The sequence below is a fragment of the Leopardus geoffroyi genome, chromosome A1 (assembly GCF_018350155.1).
Source record: "Leopardus geoffroyi isolate Oge1 chromosome A1, O.geoffroyi_Oge1_pat1.0, whole genome shotgun sequence".
In the NCBI taxonomy this organism is placed as follows: domain Eukaryota; kingdom Metazoa; phylum Chordata; class Mammalia; order Carnivora; family Felidae; genus Leopardus; species Leopardus geoffroyi.
Window position 1 is genome coordinate 173,146,484 of NC_059326.1, and position 20,733 is coordinate 173,167,216.

The 20,733-nt window shown below is 37.2% G+C and overlaps 1 protein-coding gene across 12 annotated transcripts in view; it reads right to left on the minus strand.

Annotated features, from left to right (window-relative positions):
- Nucleotides 1–20,733, minus strand: part of NSD1 (nuclear receptor binding SET domain protein 1) — a 147,579-nt gene that overhangs the window by 83,811 nt on the left and 43,035 nt on the right. The window lies entirely within an intron of this gene.

Sequence of the window (20,733 nt, forward strand, 5' to 3'; positions counted from 1 at the left end):
CAACTGACCCAGACTTTGGACCTGCAGAACGGTATACTGCACAACTCCAAGGAACACCATTCATGTAGAATAAAAAGAATACAAATCAAGCTTCTTGGACTTGTCTAATGTAGAGACTCTAGCTGCATCTTTTCTCCAAAAATAATATGCCTAATTTATCTGCAATCCAACATCCTCCATCTAAGCTCTAAACCCATGCCTGTGCCTTTAACACACCATAAGCAGACCTCTTGCTTAAGATGAAGACAGCTTTGTGTTCAGTAGGACTGAGCTTCCCACAACACCAAAGGAGTTGTAAGTGCACTGAGATATTCCTAGGTAGCCAAAAGAAGCTCCTAGGGTACTTGGACAAAGATCAACCTCTCCCATTTACTTCAAGGAGACATACAAATTTCTGAAAGTGCCATGTCTTGAAAAAGGTTTGGTGAGCTCCTCCTCCAGACTCAATCTTCCCTCCTTAATGCCTAAAATGAATTAAGGATTCAATAAAGAGTATGCTAAATGAACTGACTGAAATCATTCAAATAAATTGAGTATTCAAATGAATAATACTCCACCTCAAGGAAATCAAAGAATTGAGCTCAATCCAATGACTTGTAAGTTACCAATTCAACTTTTTTTTTTTTTCAACGTTTATTTATTTTTGGGACAGAGAGAGACAGAGCATGAACGGGGGAGGGGCAGAGAGAGAGGGAGACACAGAATCGGAAACAGGCTCCAGGCTCCGAGCCATCAGCCCAGAGCCTGACGCGGGGCTCGAACTCACGGACCGCGAGATCGTGACCTGGCTGAAGTCGGACGCTCAACCGACTGCGCCACCCAGGCACCCCAGCCAATTCAACTTTAAGACTCTGTTTTCAGGGCTGCCCGGGTGGCTCAGTGGGTTAAGCATCAAACTCTTGATTTTGGCTCAGGTCATGATCTCATGGTTCTTGAGTTCAAGCCCTCCATTGGGCTCTGTGCTGGCAGCGCAGAGCCTACTTGGAATTCTCTCCCCCTCTCTCTCCCCCCCCCTTCCCTGCTCACCCTGTCTCTGTCTCTGAAAATAAATAAACTTGACAATAATTTGACAGAAGTTAAATCCCATGGAATGCCCTTATTGAAAATATTGTAATTAGTTCTACAAGTATAGAGTTACTGGGAAATAAGACAAACTACATGTTATGCTTTGAAAGGAAAAAAAAAAAAGGCCATTTTTGCCTGTTATTAGTTTGTAAGTTATCAGGAAAAAAAGGTTTGAAACTTGGCTTTCAAACTTTGAAACTTTAAAACCAAGATACGAAGACAGGATGGGAAAACAAATTTTTTATTTGCCTGTACTAAAAACTACAATTTGAGTAGGTTCCCATATAATTTATGATCATTTATTTGGCAATCATTGCTAAATATTATATTGGCTGATTTATTCAAGTCCTAAATCACTTTAAAAATAGTAGCTAACATTTGCTTGTTTGCTATGTGCTAGACACACATTTTTTAATTCTCTTAAGGTAAATACTGTATTACTACTCTTATTTTACTACATGCCTATGGTCATATGCTATTTAGCAAGTGGCAGAGCCAGGATTCAAATCTGGGTAGTCCAATGCCACAGCCCAAACTCTCAACCACTGCCTTATCATCCAGTAACAATAAAACCCTATGACTATTATATGTTTTATGATAAACTAAGCCATAATCAATCTATGACATGATATTGGTTCAGTCTTCCTCATGTTACTTCAAAAAAGTGATATTATCAGAAGTATAGCCATAAAACACATGCCTTCAAATGTCAACCATATCTCAACAAGCAATTTTTTAAAAAACATTTTTTTAATGTTTATTTTTGAGGAAGAGAGAAAGAATATGTGAGTAGACGAAAGGCAGAGAGAGAATCTGAAGAAGGCTCTGTGCTGTTAGTGCAGAGCCCAGTGCAGGGCCCGATCCCAGGAACCCTGAGATCATGAACTGAGCCAAATTCAAGATTTGGACACTCAAATGACTGAGCCACCCAGGCATCCCAAAAATATACTTTTAATAGCAAGGAAGGAACATAACATAAGTGGTATTAGGTAAAGCCAGAAGCTGAATCACATAACCAGACAAAGTAGTAATGAGTTCTGTCTTCTGACTCTATTACAAATTATGTTATCTTAAGTCACTTAATTCAACCTGTTTCCTAAGCTATAGAATCAAGAAACACCTGCTCTACCATGAACTATCAAAATGAAAACAATTCTATTCCTAATATTGTAACCCAAAGGAAAAACTCAAAAAGTAAATGAATTGTAGAAAAATACTTCAAGTAGCTATTTATTTTTTTTTTTAATTTTTTTTTTTTAACGTTTATTTATTTTTGAGACAGAGAGAGACACAGCATGAATGGGGGAGGGGCAGAGAGAGAGGGAGACACAGAAGAAGCAGGCTCCAGGCTCTGAGCCGTCAGCCCAGAGCCTGACGCGGGGCTCGAACCCGCGGACCGCGAGATCGTGACCTGAGCGGAAGTCGGACGCTTAACCGACTGAGCCACCCAGGCGCCCCTCAAGTAGCTATTTATGACAACAAAAAGTTAACGTCCAACAAGAGACCTGTTAAATGAAATATGCTGACAACTCAATGAAATATGCAAAGTGCAGATGAAGTTATGGAATAATGAAGATGTAACACACACTCACACATATAATGTAACCATTCAGAAACCACACTGAAACTATAATGATGATTTTAAAAAATAACAAAGTCAGTGAGAAACACAAATAATTGTTCCATTGGGGCACCTGGGTGGCTTAGTCAATTAAGCATCCAACTCTTGCATTTGGCTCAAGTCATGATCTCACAGTTGTGAGATCGAGCCCAGAGTTGGGCTCACTCTGAGCGAGGAGCCTACTTAAGATTCTCCCTCCCTGCCTGTCTGCCCCTTCCTCACTTGTGTGCAGGTGCTATCTCAAAAAAAAAAAAAAAAAAAAGTCTCATTAAATTTTTGGTATCATGGATAAAGATTGTCACAAACTTGAAGCATTCATTTTCCCCCATGCTCTTTTTTTTTTTTTTTTTTTAAGATTTTATTTTTAAGTAATCTCTACTTCCAACATGGGGCTCAAACTCACAATGCTGAGATCAAGTCGCATGCTCTACTGACTGAGCCAGCCTCTTTCTAATGCTATCTTAACTGATTAACCATGAGAACCAAATAAAACAATGTGTGCAAACACAGCGGAAAATGTCGATATAAATGCATATTGTTAATATTATATTATTCACAGACAATAACAACCAAATCCAACTAACTTTAACACATAAAAAATTAGACACAGGCAAGGATTCCAGACCAAAGAGAGGCCTGCATTCATGAAGCAGAGAAAATAATAAGGAAAAATATGACCCTTCTCTTTAGAAGAGCTTAAAGATTTCACCTTGGAAAAGTAAAACTTCCAAATAACCAATGTTAAACCCATAATTTATCTGCATACAAACTTACTTAACAACCACAATAGAAAGCTGAACAAGAGACACAAGGATGGGGGGGGGCGCCTGGGTGGCTCAGTCGGTTAAGTGTCTGACATTAGCTCAGGTCATAACCTCACAGTTTGTGGGTTTGAGCCCCATGTCAGGCTCTGTGCCGACAGCTCAGAGCCTGGAGCCTGCTTTGGATTCTGTCTCCCTCTCTCTCAAAAATAAACATTAAAAAAAAATTTTTTTTTAAAGAGACACAAGGATGAATTCCTGATGCCAACACACTTGGAGAATATCAAGGAAGAATAGAGTGAAGAAATATCATCTGAACTTAGGCAGGACAGGCACATTCCAGAATGGCTTTTCCTAATATCTGTATATGTACAGTTGGAAAAAATACAATGGTTCTAAGTCTTTTTATATACACTACTGAAGTGAACTGTGCTTACCCAAAAGTATGCCCCACAATACCCCACAAGACCTCATTTGGAAATAGAGTCTTTGCAGATAATCAAGATGAGGTCAATTAGGGTGATTCTTAATCCAAAATAACTGTGTTCTTATGAAAAGGAAAAATTTGGAAACAGAGACAGACACACACAGAGGGAAGATGATGGAAGACACAGGGAAAAATCCTTCCACCAACTAAGGAACTCTTGAGGTAAATAGACATTAAGGAGAGGCCTGGAACAAATATGACAACCCTCAGGGAAAAAACAACCCTTGCCCACAACTTAACACTGAATTTCTAGCCTCCAGAACCGTGAGACAATTAAATTTCTACTATTTAAGCCACCCAGTTTGGGACACTTTATTATGTCAGCCCCAGAAACCAATACACATAATCTTGTTTAATCCTCACATGATGAAATGGCAATGTCTCCATTTTACATATAAAGAAACTGAGGATTGGGGTGCCTGGGTGGCTCAGTTGGTTAAGCATCTGACTTCAGCCCAGGTCATGATCTCACGGTCTGCAGGTTCAAGCCCCACGTTGGGCTCTGTGCTGATAGCTCAGAGCCTGGAGCCTGCTTGAAATCTGTGTCTCCCTTTCTCTCTGCTCCTCCTCTGCTCATGCTCTGTCTCTCTCTCTCTCCCAAAAATAAAAAAAGAAAAAAAACGTTAAAAAAAAAAAAAAAAGAAACTGAGGATTGAAAAGGTTACACCACAACTGTAAAGACCTAAAATTTAAACCTGATTAATTCTAAAGACCATGCTTTTTTTTTTTAATACAACACATTTTTTCCAATTTCAACTGAATGAATATGGCCAGAACTTGTTTTTAAGTGTTTAAATCAAATCTAAAAACCAACAGGTTCAAAATCTCCATTTCCAGTCTTTCATGGACAGCAACATGTCATTTCAACAGTAAAATTTCCTGTAAAACCCTGTCAGTGCTATTTTTAAAGCATTTCCTTCAATCACAATCAAGAACTGGCTTCTCATCCTACCTGTATCTAACACTTAGCCCAGTACCTGGTAAAGAATAGATACTCAGTAAGTACTGCCTAGCTGATTCCACAAACTAACATGGTATATACTTTATTACTAAAAAAAATACTTAAGCATGTATTTCCATTTAAAGGAGAGTCCCTAGCAAATCTGCCTTACAAGAAATTATTATAGAGCTCTTTAGCTGAAATAAAGGACAACAGTTCAAATTTTCATGAATAAAGAATGTCTTGATGTGGTATTAATACAAACCACATTGCATCAAATTTAGATGTTAATTGCAATCTTAACTACTTCACCAGAGCAACCACTAAGAAAACGACTGTGTGTGTATTTAGGGAGGGAGGGGGCACTATCATATAAATGACAAGACACTTAAAATGTTACACTCGAAAATATCTATTTAACATAAAAGAAGATAGTAACAGAATCAGAGGAACAAAAAGACCATAAGATACATTAAAAGTAAAATGGCAGACATCAATCCTACCTTATCACTACTTAGATAAAATGTATGGGGATTTAAAACTACAATTCAGGGTTGCCTGAGTGGCTTTATGGTTGAGCATCCAACTCTTGATTTTGGCTCAGCTCATGAGCCCAGGGTTGCAGGATCAAGCCCTACATTCACTCTGCACTGAGCGTGGAGCCTGCTTGGGATTCTCTCTTTTCTCCCTCTGCCCCTCTCCCTCAATCCCACTTTCTCTCTCTCTAAAATAAAAAAAAATTTAAATAAAAAAAGCCCTGCAATTCAAAGGCAGAGATTGGCAGAATGGACAAAAAATATAATCCAACTATATGCTGTCTACAAAACACTTTATATCAAATTCAAAAAAAGGAGTTGAAAGCAAAAGGTTGGAAATAACACAAAAACAGTAACAAAAAGGGGTAGCTTCTCTATATTAATATCACAAAATATACTTAAAGGTAAGAAGGTTACTAGAGACAAACATGGAAATTGTATAATGACAAAATGTCAATCTAACAGGAAGGTATAACAATTACAAATATACATACAACAAACCAGACTCCCAAATTCATAAAGCAGTAACTCATAGAAATATAGAAAAAGAGAAACAGTAACAGAGACTTCAAAACCCACTTTCAGTAATGGAGTAATGGAGAGAACTAGACAGAAGATCACTAAGAACATAAAAGGGGTGAACAGCACTAGGCCTAGGCCTAGGAGGCATCTGAAGAACATTTTACCAAACAACCACAGAATACACAGTCTTCCTAAGTAAGTATATATAAACATTCTCAAGGATAGACCATATATTAGGCCACAAAAATAAAATTAAAATAAGTGGAATACAGAATATATTCTCCAACCACAATGGAACGAAATTAGAAACCAAAAAGACAAGGGAAATTGGGAAATTAAACAATATACTACTAAATAACCAGTAAGTCAAAGAATTCACGTGGAAAATTAGAAAATACTTTGAAAAAAAATGAACACAAAATATACCACAACTTAAAAGACAGAGCAAAAGCAGTTTTAGAGGGATTTCATAGCTGAGGACATGTATATATTTTTTAAATCTCTCAAATACCCTAAACTTTCACCTTAAGCTAGCAAGGAACAGCAGACTACACCTAAAGCAAGCAGAAAGAACAACGAAGATTAGAGGGAAAATTAAGAGAATCAAGAATAGAAAAAAAAAAATTGACAAAACCAAAAGCTGGTTCTTTAAAAAGATCAACACAACTCATAAATCTTTAGCAGACCAATAAAAAAGACTCAAATTACTAAAATCAGAAATAAAAGTGTGGCCATCACTACTGATTCTACAGAAACAAAAAGGATTAGGAGAATAAGATGAACAACTGTATGCCTACAAATTAGATAACCTAGATAAAACCCTAAATCCTCAAAACAAAAACTACCAAAACTAAATGACACAGAAACAATATTTGGATAAACCTGTAACTAGCAAAGAGATAGAGTCAGTAATGAGTAAACAAAAGCAAAGAAAGAAAAAGAAAGAAAGAGAAAGAAAGAAAGAGAAAAAGCAAAGAAAAGCCCTGGATCTAATGGCTTCACTGGGAAGTTGTATCAAACACTTAAATAAGAACTAACACCCAACCTTATCAAACTTTTCCAAAAAACTAAATAGGGAGGAATACTCCCTAATTCATTCTTTGAGGCCAGTATTTCTCTGATACCAAAGCCAGATGAAGACACCACAAGAAAAATACAGACCAATATCCTTTACCAACATTGATGCAAATATCTTTAACAAAATACTAGCAAAACAAATTGAAAATTATATTTAAAAAACAGAGTATCAAATGAAAACATTATTTTGTTATATGACACAATGTTACACAACAATTACATGTCAATTAAAAAACAAATGGGGGGCAGCTGGGTGGCTCAGTCAGTTAAGCATCCGACTTCAGCTCAGGTCATGATCTCACAGTTCATGGGTTCAAGCCCTGATCAGACTCTGCTGACAGCTCAGAGCCTGGAGCCTGCTTCGGATTCTGTGTCTCCTTCTCTCTCTGCCCCTCTCCAACTCACGCTTTGTCTCTCTCTCTCAAAAATAAACATTAAAAAAAAATTTTTTTTTAACTGGTTAACTAAACTGGAATCAAAAAAATTAATAAAAACAAACAACAACAACAAAAACCATACATCATAACCAAGTGGGATATATTCCTGGAAGACAAGGAATGTTCAACATATAAAACCAGCAAATATAATATACCTCATTAACAGAATGGGGAAAAAAATCACATGATCATGACCATGGATGCAGAAAAAGTATTTAGCAAAATTCAACACTCATTCATGATAAAAACCCATACACTAGGATTCGGAAACTATCAACATAATAAAAGTCATATATGAAAATCCCAAAGAGAACATCATGCTTAATTGAGAAAGACTGAAAGCCTTTCCTCTGAGATAAAGAACATAGCAAGGATGCCTACTTTCTCCACTTCTATTCAGCAAATTCCTGTATGTCCTAGTCAGAGCAACTAGGCGAGAAAAATAAAAGGAAACCACATCTGAAATGAGTAAGTAAAATTATGTCTATTTGCAGATCTTATATGTAGAAAACCACAAAGATCCCCAAAAAAAAAATTTTTATTTTTGAGAGAGGTGGAGAGGGAGGGAGAGGGAGAGAGAGGGAGAGAGAGGGAGAGAGAGGGAGAGAGAGAGAGCAAAAGAGAGAGAGAGAGAGAGAGAGAGAGAAAGAGAGAGAGAGAGAAGGCACACAGGCAAGTGGGGGAGGGGAAGAGAGAGGGAAAGAGAATCCCAACGTGGGGCTCAAACTCACAAACAAGATCATGACCTAGGCCGACGTCAGAAGCTCAAATGACTGAGCCACCCAGGCACCCTGAAATAAACCTTTTTTTCTAGCATTGGGACTGTTTATAAATATTTACCATGCCCTAAGCAATAAAGTGTATCTCAATCAATTTGAAAGGATTGGAATCATATGGAATATATTTCCTGTCCATAGTGTAATTAAGCTAATAATTAATTACAAAAGGGGCACTGGGGTGGCTGGCTCAGTTGGTTGAGCACCCGACTCTTGTTTGTTTGTTTGTTAAGTTTATTTATTTATTTTGAGGGAGAGAGGGAGGGTAAGCAGGGGAGCAGCAGAGAGAGGGGGAAAAGAGAATACCAAGCAGGCTCTGCACCACCACTGCAGAGCCTGACCCAGGGCTGGAACTCACAAACCATGAGATCATGACCTGAGCTGAAACCAGGAGTCAGAAGCTGAATAGACTGAGCCACCCAGGTGCTCCTAAAAAGTTGGTATTACCACTGTGGAAACAAAACTTGCATAATAAACAAATACAAAAACTGTAATTGTTAGGTACAGAATTCTGAGGTTTTTTTCACTTTAAACATTCTTTAATCATGCAATTGTTTTATGCAACTTGGTTAAAAAGATGTAACAAGTAGGGGCACCTGGGTGGCTCAGTCAGTTGAGCATCCAACTTCGGCTCAGGTCATGATCTCACGGTTTGTGGTTTAAGCCCCACGTCAGGGTCTGTGCTGACAGCTCAGAGCCTGGAACCTGCTTCGGATTCTGTGTCTTCTATCTCTCTGCCCCACCCCTGCTCATGCTCTTTCTCTCAAGAAATGAATAAACATTAAAAAAAATTTTTTTAATACATAAATAAAGATGTAACAAGTAAAACTGGCTAAATGGGTTTTTTAATTTCTCCCATTACTCCTCAGTCATTTTAAGATATATTGTTTAACAATACTAAAAAACCTAAGTAGAAATGACGGTCTTATCTCTGTCTCTGTAGCATGTCACATAATAGTAGATGCCCAGATGTTTGCTGAATTGATGAAATTTAGTTTAAGTAATTCATGTTGGATCACTCATTCAAATATTTACTAAGTTTGGAAAGTGGTAAAAACAGTGATGTTTCTAGGGGGTGAAAATTATGAAAGACACACTTTATTATTATGTTAGTAAATTATTTTCAAGGAAACTTCTTTATATTTAAGCATTTTATAAATGTTATGAGTGACAAGACTACACTTTCAGGGATCATTTCTATAGTTCATCACTAGAGGACAAAAATATATTCTGACTAGCACATAACTGAATATAGAGATGGAACAAACAAGTCCTCTGGGAGCTCAGTCTCTCTGGGAGAGAGAAATGAACGAAGTAAAACACTATAGCTCCTAAGCTGGGACTGGGATGGGAGGTGTACTCATCTTGGGGAAGAAAGATCACTAGTTTTATTATTAGTAACAAATTTCTCAAAACAAACTTCAAGAGATAGTGACAGTCAAGGTAAGAATAGCTGTAAAATAAGGCTAGAACCTAGATAATATTTCTGTCTCCGATCTCCTATTCCACCAATTCCTACCTCAAAAGCTAACACTACACCAAGCTGTCCACAGTTTCCCTTTTAGATCATACTCTTTGTCCTTCCATCTCCTTTCTGCCTGGAATTCCTCTTTCTCCTAGGTCTTCTCAGAAAGCCTTACTTCCATCACCTCCTATCTCTTGGCTGGGCTAAGTGCTTAAGTGTCTACTATATCCTATCCTATCTCTTGGTTTACCATTATACAGAATTTAGAATTTGTATTTATCTATTCCAGTCTCTAAACTTCAAGAAGACAAGGTATCATCCACTCCTACATCTCCATTATCTGGGACAAAACACATGTTCAATAAAAATGTTTTAACTGAACTGAAACAGGCTACAATAAGCCATTTCCTAAGCAGCAAAATTAGATGCCTTATTCTGTCCACTTTGGCAACTGTCAAAACATATGGGTCCTTGGGGCACGTGAGTGGCTCAGTTGGTTAAGCATCCAAATCTTGATCTTTGGTAAGGTCATGATCTCACAGTTCATGAAACTGAGCCCAAGTCAGGATCTGCCAGACAGTGCAGAGATTCTTGGGATTCTCTCTCACCCTCTCTCTTGGGATTCTCTCTCACCCTCTCTGTCCCTCCCCTACACACACTCTCTCTTAAAATAAACAAACATTAAAAAATAAATAAAGGCTTGAAAAAATAAAAACCTTATGGGTCCTTAATCCACAAAACCTCATTTGTCTTAAAAAGATAAATGATAATTTTTAAATTTGTTTTTTTATTTAAAAAAATTTTTTTAAGTAATTTCTACACCTAACCCATGTGGTGTTCAGAACTGACAAACTGGAGATCAAGAGTCTCATGCTCCACTTACTGAGCCAGCCAGGTCCCCTGACATAGTCAAACATATCTACATTACAGATCTTTACTTCAAAGATGACCAGCAATCAGTCTCTATCCCCTTAACTCCCTGATTTGGAAATGGGGAATACCACTAAATATGGGAAAGAACAGCACATCAGAAGTTAGTCACAGACTATTAAACTGTGAAATCATAGTTCTCTAAGCAACCTTCAGATTAGCAATGAGTCTCCCAAATATCCAGATTTTGGAAAGGAGGTACTCTGGCTTTCAAAACAAATATCCCAGTACAATGGAATTATCTCTTTCCCCAACATTTACTCATCATGAGAATATGAGCTGCAGTAAGTCCATTTAGACACTGGGTACACTAACAAATTTGGTTTCCTGGTAACGGTAGAAATTCTGGGAAGGGTCACAGATAAACCTTCCTCTCTAAAGCCTCTCTCTCAGCTCTAACTTAAACTTTTCTGAGCACAAGTGAAAATGGAAACCTACTTCTAATGTTGTATTAGTAAGTTAGAAACATCCCAGCGATTTCCTATGTAAGTCTTCACAATTATGTGTGAGTACTCAAAATCATTCTAGGGTCCCCAGTCCCCCTTCAAAGACAGACCAAAAAAAAAAAAAAAAAAACCACCAACCAACCAACCAAACAAAAAACCTTCTAGCCCAGTGTCACAACAATATTTCATTCAAGTCAGAATTGAAAAGGACTCAGGGCACCTGAGTTGGTTGGTTAAGCATCCAACACTGGCTCAGGTCACAATCTCATGGTTCATGAGTTCAAGCCCCACATCGGGCTCTGTGCTGACAGTTAGAACCTGGAGCCTGCTTCAGATTCTGTGTCTCCCTCTCTCTCTGCCCTCTCCCACTCACCTTCTCTCTCTCTCTCCCTCTCTCTCTCTCTCTCCCTCCACTCCCTCCCTCTCTCTCAAAAATAAAGTAAAACATTAAAAATTGTTTAAAAAAAAGAATTGAAAAGGACTCAAAGTGCACCTCAACCACAGCACACACTGAGGAATTGTTAAATAAAATAACTGTACTAAGTGTAGTGATCTAGCTAGCTACATTTGGCACAAAAATCAGACACTGAACACTTAAATAATTATTTCATAACCTCACAGTAGCTTCTAAGGATAGGCTAGAAGGGTATTTTTCTCCATATTATGGATGAAAAAACTGAGGCAGAAATGAAGTCATTTGTCTACGTTCATAAAACTAGTATTAAAATAGCAATACAGCGGAGGATTCAAACCTGACTCCAGTACAAATGCCTTTTACAATGACTATTCTCAAAAGATAAACCAGAATTTTCTTAGAAAGGATTCTATACAAATGAATTTTCCACAACATTTAATTTTTTAATTTTTTTACATTGTTTATTTTTGAGACAGAGAGAGAGAGACAGAGTGTGTGCAGGGGAGGGGCCAAGAGAGAGGGAGACACACAATCTGAAGCAAGCTTCAGGCTCTGAGCTGTTAGCACAGGGCCTGACGCAGGGCTCGAACTCACAAATGGTGAGATCATGAACTGAGCTGAAGTCGGATACTTCACCGACTGAGCCACCCAGGCGCCCCTCCACATATTTAAATATAACTTATATTACCCCAAAATTTGGGAAATCCAAATATTCCTCAATCAAGAACAACTTAAAGTTTGGGTGCCTGGGTGGCTCAGTAGATTAAGCATCCGACTCTTGATTTCAGCTCAGATCATGATCCCAGGGTTGTGGGACTGAGCCCCATTGTCAGGCTCCATGCTGAGTGTGGAGCCTGCTAGTCTCTCTCTTAACCTCACCCCTCTCCCCAGTTTGCAATTTCCCTCTCTCTCACACAAACAAAAACCCAAAAGAACAATCTAAAGTCTATCACACAAGCAAAGCCACTGATGCTGTTCTTCTGCAGCTGTCAACACATTTTCTAGTTACCTGATATCCTTTTCTTGAGCCAAGGAGAGAACTGAAATCTCAGAAACAGCTTGAAAGAACATGGTATAGTTTAGAAAAGTAATACTTTAAATGTAGTTTAGTCTCATTACTTTTTAAACAGCCAAAAAATGGAAATAATCTGTATGTTGAAAAGGGTCTTAGCTCAATAAATTATAGAACATCAATACACTGGAATACTATACAAAAATTTTATAGACACAGTGAAAAAAGTTATAAAAAGGCATGTATACAATGATTACAAATTTAAAGATATACATTTTCATATGCAAATTATTTAGGGAAAAGTATGGAAGACAGAATTCACAAAGATTAACTGGACTGCTAGATATTGCCAGTTGTTTTTTTTGGCTATCTACATTTTCTAATTTTTAGACACTCAACATGAATTACATGCATAGTTTTTTAGGTATATTTTTTTATTGAGATAAAATCAACTCACAAGAATCATGGTTTTTGGCTATTTCAAAGTGTCCAAATCAACACTTTCTAGTACAGCTTGCTTAATATTTTGAAGTAAATTTTAACACATATTTCCCTTGTAGGGCAAAATAAAACAGAGAAATGCAACAGGGCAGAATTTCCTAGCAATACTGAGAAAAGTACACCAACAAAATCAGCATTTCATCCCCTGAATTGTCTTGAAAGAATATGAAAGTGCCCTGTTTCCATGCCTCATTTGTACCATCTGTAAAATGGGAACAATAGTACCTACTTTCATAGGGCTATTACAAGTACTGAATAAGCTAATATGTAAACAAATTACTATGTGAAGTGCCAGTAGTGACAATGTGTAAGCACTGTAAGTGTTAGCTGATACGAGTCTCCCCTTATCCACAGTTTTGCTTTCCACGGTTTCAGTTACCCTTGGTCAACCTCAGTCCAGGAGCAGATGATCCTCTTCCTGACATTATCCCCAGGAGGACAATAGTAGCCTAGTGTTTCATCTCAATGCCTATTATCACTTCTAACATAGGCATTTTATCACCTCATAACATCTCAGGAAGAAGGATAAATACACCACCAATAGATGAATAAAGAAGTTGTGCTGTGTATACATATATACAATGGAATATTACTCAGCCATAAAAAAGGACTAAGGTCTTGCTATTTCCAACAACATGGATAAACCTACAGGATATTATGATAAGTGACATAAGAGAGAAAGACAAATATTATAATGATTTGACTTATATATGAAATCTAAAAAATAAAATAAACAAAACAAAAAGTAAAATCAGGCCTATAAATACAGAGAACTGATGATTGCCAGAAAGGAGGAATTGGAGGAGAGGGGCAAAATGAGTGAAGGGGAATAGGAGATACAGTCTTCCGGTTATGTAATGAGTAAGTCACAGGAATAAAAGGCACAGCACAGGGAATATGGTCAAAGGTATTGTAACAGAGTTGCATGTGACAGTAGCTACACTTCTAGTGAACAAAAGCTTAACATATAGAGTTGCTGAATCACTATGTTGTACACCTGACACTAATATAACACTGTGTGTCCACTATACTCAAATAAAAATTTTTTAAAAAGGATGAATATAGTACAGCAAGATATTAAGACAGACCACATTCACATAACTTTTATTACAGTATATGGGTGTAATTTTTCTATGTTATTATTATTGTTGTTAATCTCTTACTGTATCTAATTTCTAAATTAAACTTCATCATAGGTATATAAGTATAGAAAAACACAGTGAATATAGGGTTCGGTTCTAAAATAATTTTTTATTAAAATTAAAATATATAAAGTTTGATCCTATCCCTGTTTTTAGCCATCACTGGGGGTCTTGGAACATATCTCCCATGGATAATGGGGAGATGGAAACTAGTAAATTCTTTCAAAACGTTGAAATTAGAAGCCTATTCTCCCTGCTCTATTCAAGTCTGACTCTAGCCTAAACAACATTCAAAGGTTCTCTTTTTTATCTTAATTACTAGTGTGAAGCCATTATTTTGAGAGACAGTACAACGTAATGGTTAAAAGCAAAGACTTTCTGGAGTCATGCTTCATAAAGTTGTCCAAGTGTCTGGCTTATAGTAACAATTCAAAAACCAGTTGCTATAGTATTATTCCCTGTATTTCCTTAAAAAGTTATGTTATTTCCATCACTTTTACTCAATTAGATAATTAATATATGACAGTATAGGCACTCTGCATTTAACACTATATTTACGAAAAAATAGTTCAAATTCCGAATAAATGACCTTAAAATAATGCTTAAATAGAAACACAATTTAGCACAATTCCAATACTGTTATGATCTTCCTTAAAAACTAGGGGTGCCTGGGTGGCTCAGTCGGTGAAGCATCTGATTCGATTTCGGCTCAGGTCATGATCTCATGGTTCATGGGTTCAAGCCCTGAGTTGGACTCCCCACTAACAGAGAGGAGCCTGCTTGGGATTCTCTCTCTCTGTCCCTTCCTTGCTCGTGCACTCTCTCTCAAAATAAGTTTTATTTTTTTAAAGATATCTGACCATTTCTTTAAAAATCAAAACTTTTGATGCCTATTTCTCAGGTAACGTACATACCACATACCCAAATAGTATTCAAGACCCACCATAAACTGACCCCAATCTGTTCACCCCACCTTATTTCCTACATAATCTCTTTCCTACACTTTAAAATCTAAGCAGAGTGTAATTTGTACTACATATTTCCCCGAATGGTATTCCTCCTGCCTCAGAGTGCTCTATACCTTCATTATGCCTTCTCTAAATCTATCCCATGCTTCCTTCAAGACTCAGGTTGAATAAACCCTTCCCTCTTCAAATAACCTACTCCCACAGCATCTTGCCCCTCCCCCCTTTTTTGGCAGTGCTGATTTGCTATCTTACGTGTTAATCACTTTAGAGATGCAGCTACTGCTGCTGCTATTAAGGATTTGTCTTGGATCATTTTTATTAAGGAAACTATTAACATATGACAGGAATATGTAGACACACAAAGTCACAACATTATCAAACCCAAAATAGGCTTACAAATCATTACCTTTTCTTTTAAGCCAGCTTAAATCTAATAACAAGATCTACATTATAACTTACTAAAAATAATGTCCTGAGGGATAGAGTATTCTCAAGTAAAAAATGTGAGAGGCAGAGGGAACAAATGACTTGTCCAAGACTAAGGGATAAGCAGGGTAAAAAGATAAAGATCCACACTATTCTGTGCATTGGTAAATCACTAAGTCTTTAAAATCTTAATCCCTTATATACATTACATTCAAATGAGAAATGATACATACTGAATCATACTTTGTATGCCACCATAACAGAAGCTCTGTGTATTGGGTTTTTGTTTACTTTTCTTTTTTTAAATGTAGTTGACACACAATATTACATTAGTTTCAGGTTTACAATTCAGTGATTCGATTTCTCTACACATTATGCTATGTGTTCTGTGTAGAGAAGCTCTGTGTTATACTAGAAATGCATGGGGCTTAATTTCTGCACCAGTGAGATTTTGGAAAGTTATTTCATCTATCTGACCTTGTTTCCTTTAACTGTAAAAGTAGGATAACACTGCCTCCTATTTGTAGGAGGTTGTATCAACTGAACAAATATTAAATCTAAGATTATTCTTAATCCAGTACAGGGCATCAATAATAAAAGATAGCTATGTTTAGCTGGCAACAATTCTTCTACCTTACGAGAACTGTGATTTCTTTTCCCAGTCTCAATTCAAAATTACAAAGAAAGGATTCAATACCATTGTAGGTATGGTGAAATAAAATATACTACAAACATAAGCATTACTCCCACTGCAATATAATCTAATAAATGCATGTGTGTATTCTGTAAGAACCACACAATCCTCTCAATAGATGCATAAAAAGCATCTGACAAAATACAGCATCCTTCCTTGATAAAAATCCTCAAGAAAGTATGGATAGAAGGATCACACCTTAAGATCATAAAAGCCATAAATGAAAGACCCACCACTAATATCATTTATGATATCAATATCATAAATTGAGAGTTTTCCCCCTAAGGTCAGGAAGTGCACAAAGATGTCCACTCTTGTGTTCGCTTTGGCAGCACATATACTAAAGATGTCCACTCTAACAACTGTTATCCAACATAGTGTTAGAAGTCCTAGCCTCAGCAATCAGACAACATAAAGAAATAAAAGGCATCCAAATTAGCAAGGAGAAAGTCAAACTCTCATACTTTGCAGATGACATGATATTCTATGTGGAAAACCCAAAAGACTACACCAAAAAACTGCTAGAACTGAACAATGAATTCAGCAAAGTCACAAGATACAAAATCAATGTACAGAAATCTGTGGCATTTCTATACACCAATAATGAAACAGCAAAAAAAGAAATCAAGGAAATCAATCCCAGTTACAATTGCACCAAAAAAACGTAAAATACCTAGGAGTAAACCTAACCAAAGAGGTGAAAAATCAAACACTAAAAACTATAGAATGCCTATGAAAGAAATTGAAGACACAAAAAAAATGGAAAAACATTCCATGCTCATGGATTAGAAGAATATGGTTAATATGTCAATACTACCCAAAGCAATCTACATATTCAATGCAATCCTTATCAAAATAACACCAGCATTCTTCACGTAGCTAGAACAATTCTAAAATTTGTACGGCACATGAAAAGACCCCGAATAGCCAAAGCAATCCAGAAAAAGAAAACCAAAGCTGGAGGCATCACAATTCTGGCCTTCAAGCTGTATTACAAAGCTGGAATCATCAAGACAGTATGGTACTGACACAAAAACAGACACATAGATCAATGGAATAGAATGGAGAACCCAGAAATGGACCACAAACATATGGCCAACTAATCTTTGACAAAGCAGGAAAGAATAGCCAATGGAATAAAGACAGTCTCTTCAGCAAACAGTGTTGGGAAAACTGGACAGCTACACGCAGAAGAATGAACCTGGACTACTTTCTTGCACCATACATAAAAATAAACTCAAAATGGATTAAAAACCTAAATGTAAGACAGGAAGCCATCGAAAAAATCTAGAGTAGAAAACAGGCAACAACCTCTTTGACCTCGGCCGCAACACCTTCTTACTTGATGGTCTCCAGAGGCAAGGGAAACAAAAAATGAACTATTGGGACCTCATCAAAATAAAAAGCTTCTGCACGGCAAAGGAAACAATCAACAAACCTAAAAAGCAACCAATGGATTGGGAGAAGACATTTGCCAATGACATATTAGATAAAGAGTTAGTATCCAAAATCTCTAAAGAATTTATCAAACTCAACACCCAAAAAACAAATAATTCAGTGAAGAAATGGGCAAGACATGAAGAGACACTTTTCCAAAGAACATCCAGATGGCCAACCAACACATGAAATGATGCTCAACATCACTCCTCATCAGGGAAATACAAATCAAAACCACAATGAGATACCACCTCACACCTGTCAGAATGGCTAAAATGAACAACTCAGGCAACAACAGATGTTGGCGAGGATGCGGAGAAAGAGGAACCCTTTTGCACTGCTGGTGGGAATGCAAGCTGGTGCAGCCACTATGGAAAACAGGGTGGAAGTTCCTCAAAAAATTAAAAATAGAACTACCCTACAACCCAGCAATTGGACTACTAGGCATTTATCTAAAGGGCACAGGAGTGTTGTTTCAAAGGGGCACATGCATCCCAATGTTTATAGCAACACTATCAACAATAGCCAAAGTATGGAAAGAGCCCAAATGTCCATCAACTGATGAATGGATAAAGAACATGTGATACACACACACACACACACACACACACACAATGGAATATCAGTTGGTGATCAAAAACAATGAAATCTTGCCATTTGCAACAATGTGGATGGAACTAGAGTGTATTATGCTAAGTGAAATTAGAGAAAGAATTATCATGACTTCACTCATATGTGGAATTTAAGATACAAAACAGGCGAACATAAGGGAAGGGAAGCAAAAATAATATAAAAACAGGGAGGGGAATAAACCCTATGAGACTCTTAAATACAAAGAAAAAACTGAGTGTTGCTGGAGGGGTTTTGGCTGGCAGGATGGATAAATGGGCAAGGGGCACTAAGAGGACATTTGGCTGGGATGAACACCGGGTGTTATATGTAAGTGATGAATCACTAAATTCTATTCCTGAAATCATTATTACACTATATGTTAGCTAACTTGGATGTAAATTTAAACAATTTTCTAAAAAGGAACACAACAGAAAAAATAAAATAACAATAATAATATTGTTTTGCATATTTAAAGGTTGCTAAGGGAATATATCTTCGACCTCATCAGAAGAAAGACTTCTTGTAACTATGCGTGGTATTAGGTGTTAACTAGAGTTGTTGTGGTGATCATTTAGCAATATATATAAATATGAAATCATGATATTGTACACCTAAAAATAATATTATGTCAACTCCACCTCAATAAACTAGATGAATAAAAATAATAATAATAAAATAAATGCACGTGTGTTTTTCAAAGCCCTTTTAAAATGTTTTGTATCACCTGAATCTCAGAAACAACCAGGTTAAGTAAGGTAGGCGGCACACAGTTTTATTATCTCATAACTTCACACAAGAAAAGAGAGGCTCAGAGTGACATTGCCAGAGGTCAAGAGCCTTTTAGCAAAAAGCAGGAATTAGTGGCCAGTATCTTTTGACCCCCTACTCCACCACACCAAGGGCAAAAGAAAGGTGTAGAGTACTTGAAGTCTCCTCCAGCCAATCCTCTCTACCTTGGCAGAGGGAGTCAGAACTCAGTCTGTTAACTTTTGCTTTGATGAAAAGGGGACCTGGAACCCAGGGAAGCAAATCTAGCAAGGAATAATAGATAAATGATCTCTGGCAGCATTACAATTTTAGCCTGTGGCAAACAAGGCAAAGGACTAAAAATTACTGTGTAAAAGTTAATTGTTACTGAGTAACTAAGAAATGACCCTTGCTTATTGGCTAGAACCCAAGAACAATAGATCAAATAGAAAGCCTGGACAATAGACCAAAGGAAATTGCTGAAGTCTTGGAAAAGGACAGAGGAAAAGCAGAGAGTCCAACAAGAAAGCTGGAAAGAAGAACTAGAAAGCTGGAAAGCTGGAAAGCTGCTAGTTTGGTTGTAGAAACTGGTACACTGAGGACCATATGGTAAGGTTGGGGCTAGGTGACCATCAGCAGAAGCCCAGCCTTGAGAAAGGAAGCCAAGTACCCAAGTACTTAGACACCCAAGTACCATAAACTGCTAAGAACATCCACACATTCTATTCCCTTTGAAATGTCATACTGATAATGAGGCAGGTATTAATTACTATCTCCTTGTTGTTGTTAAGTATAGAATCTGAGGCTCAGAAATGGGAAATCCCAAATGCCAAACAAAGCCATACTTGTGCTCTGTTCGATTGCATTCTTTCCACTATGTACAGGGGAAAAAAAGATTGTAACATTAGTCTGTTTCAGCCTTTAGTACCTGTAACTGCACTTAATGGCACAACTGTGACCATACTCTCATTCAATGAGAAAATTCTGTTTACAAACTCTCATCAAGCAAATTTTTCTCACAACACCTTTACACTATAATGCAACTAACGGTAGATGCCCCTGGTCTCTTCAAAACAGACACATCATACACATCTGTGCTCTTTACTGTACTTCTTTACCTAGGTCAAAGCCAATTAATGTTGTTAAAAGGTAAGTCACCATTGAGTAATACTAAACTGGAGATTAGAGTTAGCTTACATTTAAAACAAAGACATTTTCAGAAAACATAATAAAACAATTTATACACAGCCTTTTGCAATAAAAATAAATAAATAAATAAATAGCTACCTAGCTAGCTAGCTAGCAATCTGGGGTGCCATGGTGGCTCAGTCAGTTGGGTGTCTGACTTCAGCACAGGTCATGGTCTCACAGTTCGTGGGTTGGAGCCCCACATCCAAGCCCTCGTTTCGGGTCCTCTGTCCACTTCTCTGCCTCTCCCCTGCTCACATTCTCTCTCAAAAATAAACATTAAAAACTTTTTTTTTTATTTAAAAACAAACAACTTTTATTAGCTATTTACCTAAACTTTACCTGTGCCTTTAAAAAAGCAAAATGATGCTGACACTTAAGTGATTTTCTTAAGACAAAAAGACTAGAACATCCCATCTTCTGTTCTAATGCCTTTTCTCAAAAACAATGTTTTTCCAGTCGTAATATCATATATCCCCAATCCCTCCTGCACAATAGACAAGTCCAGGACACAGGGAATTTTTTTTT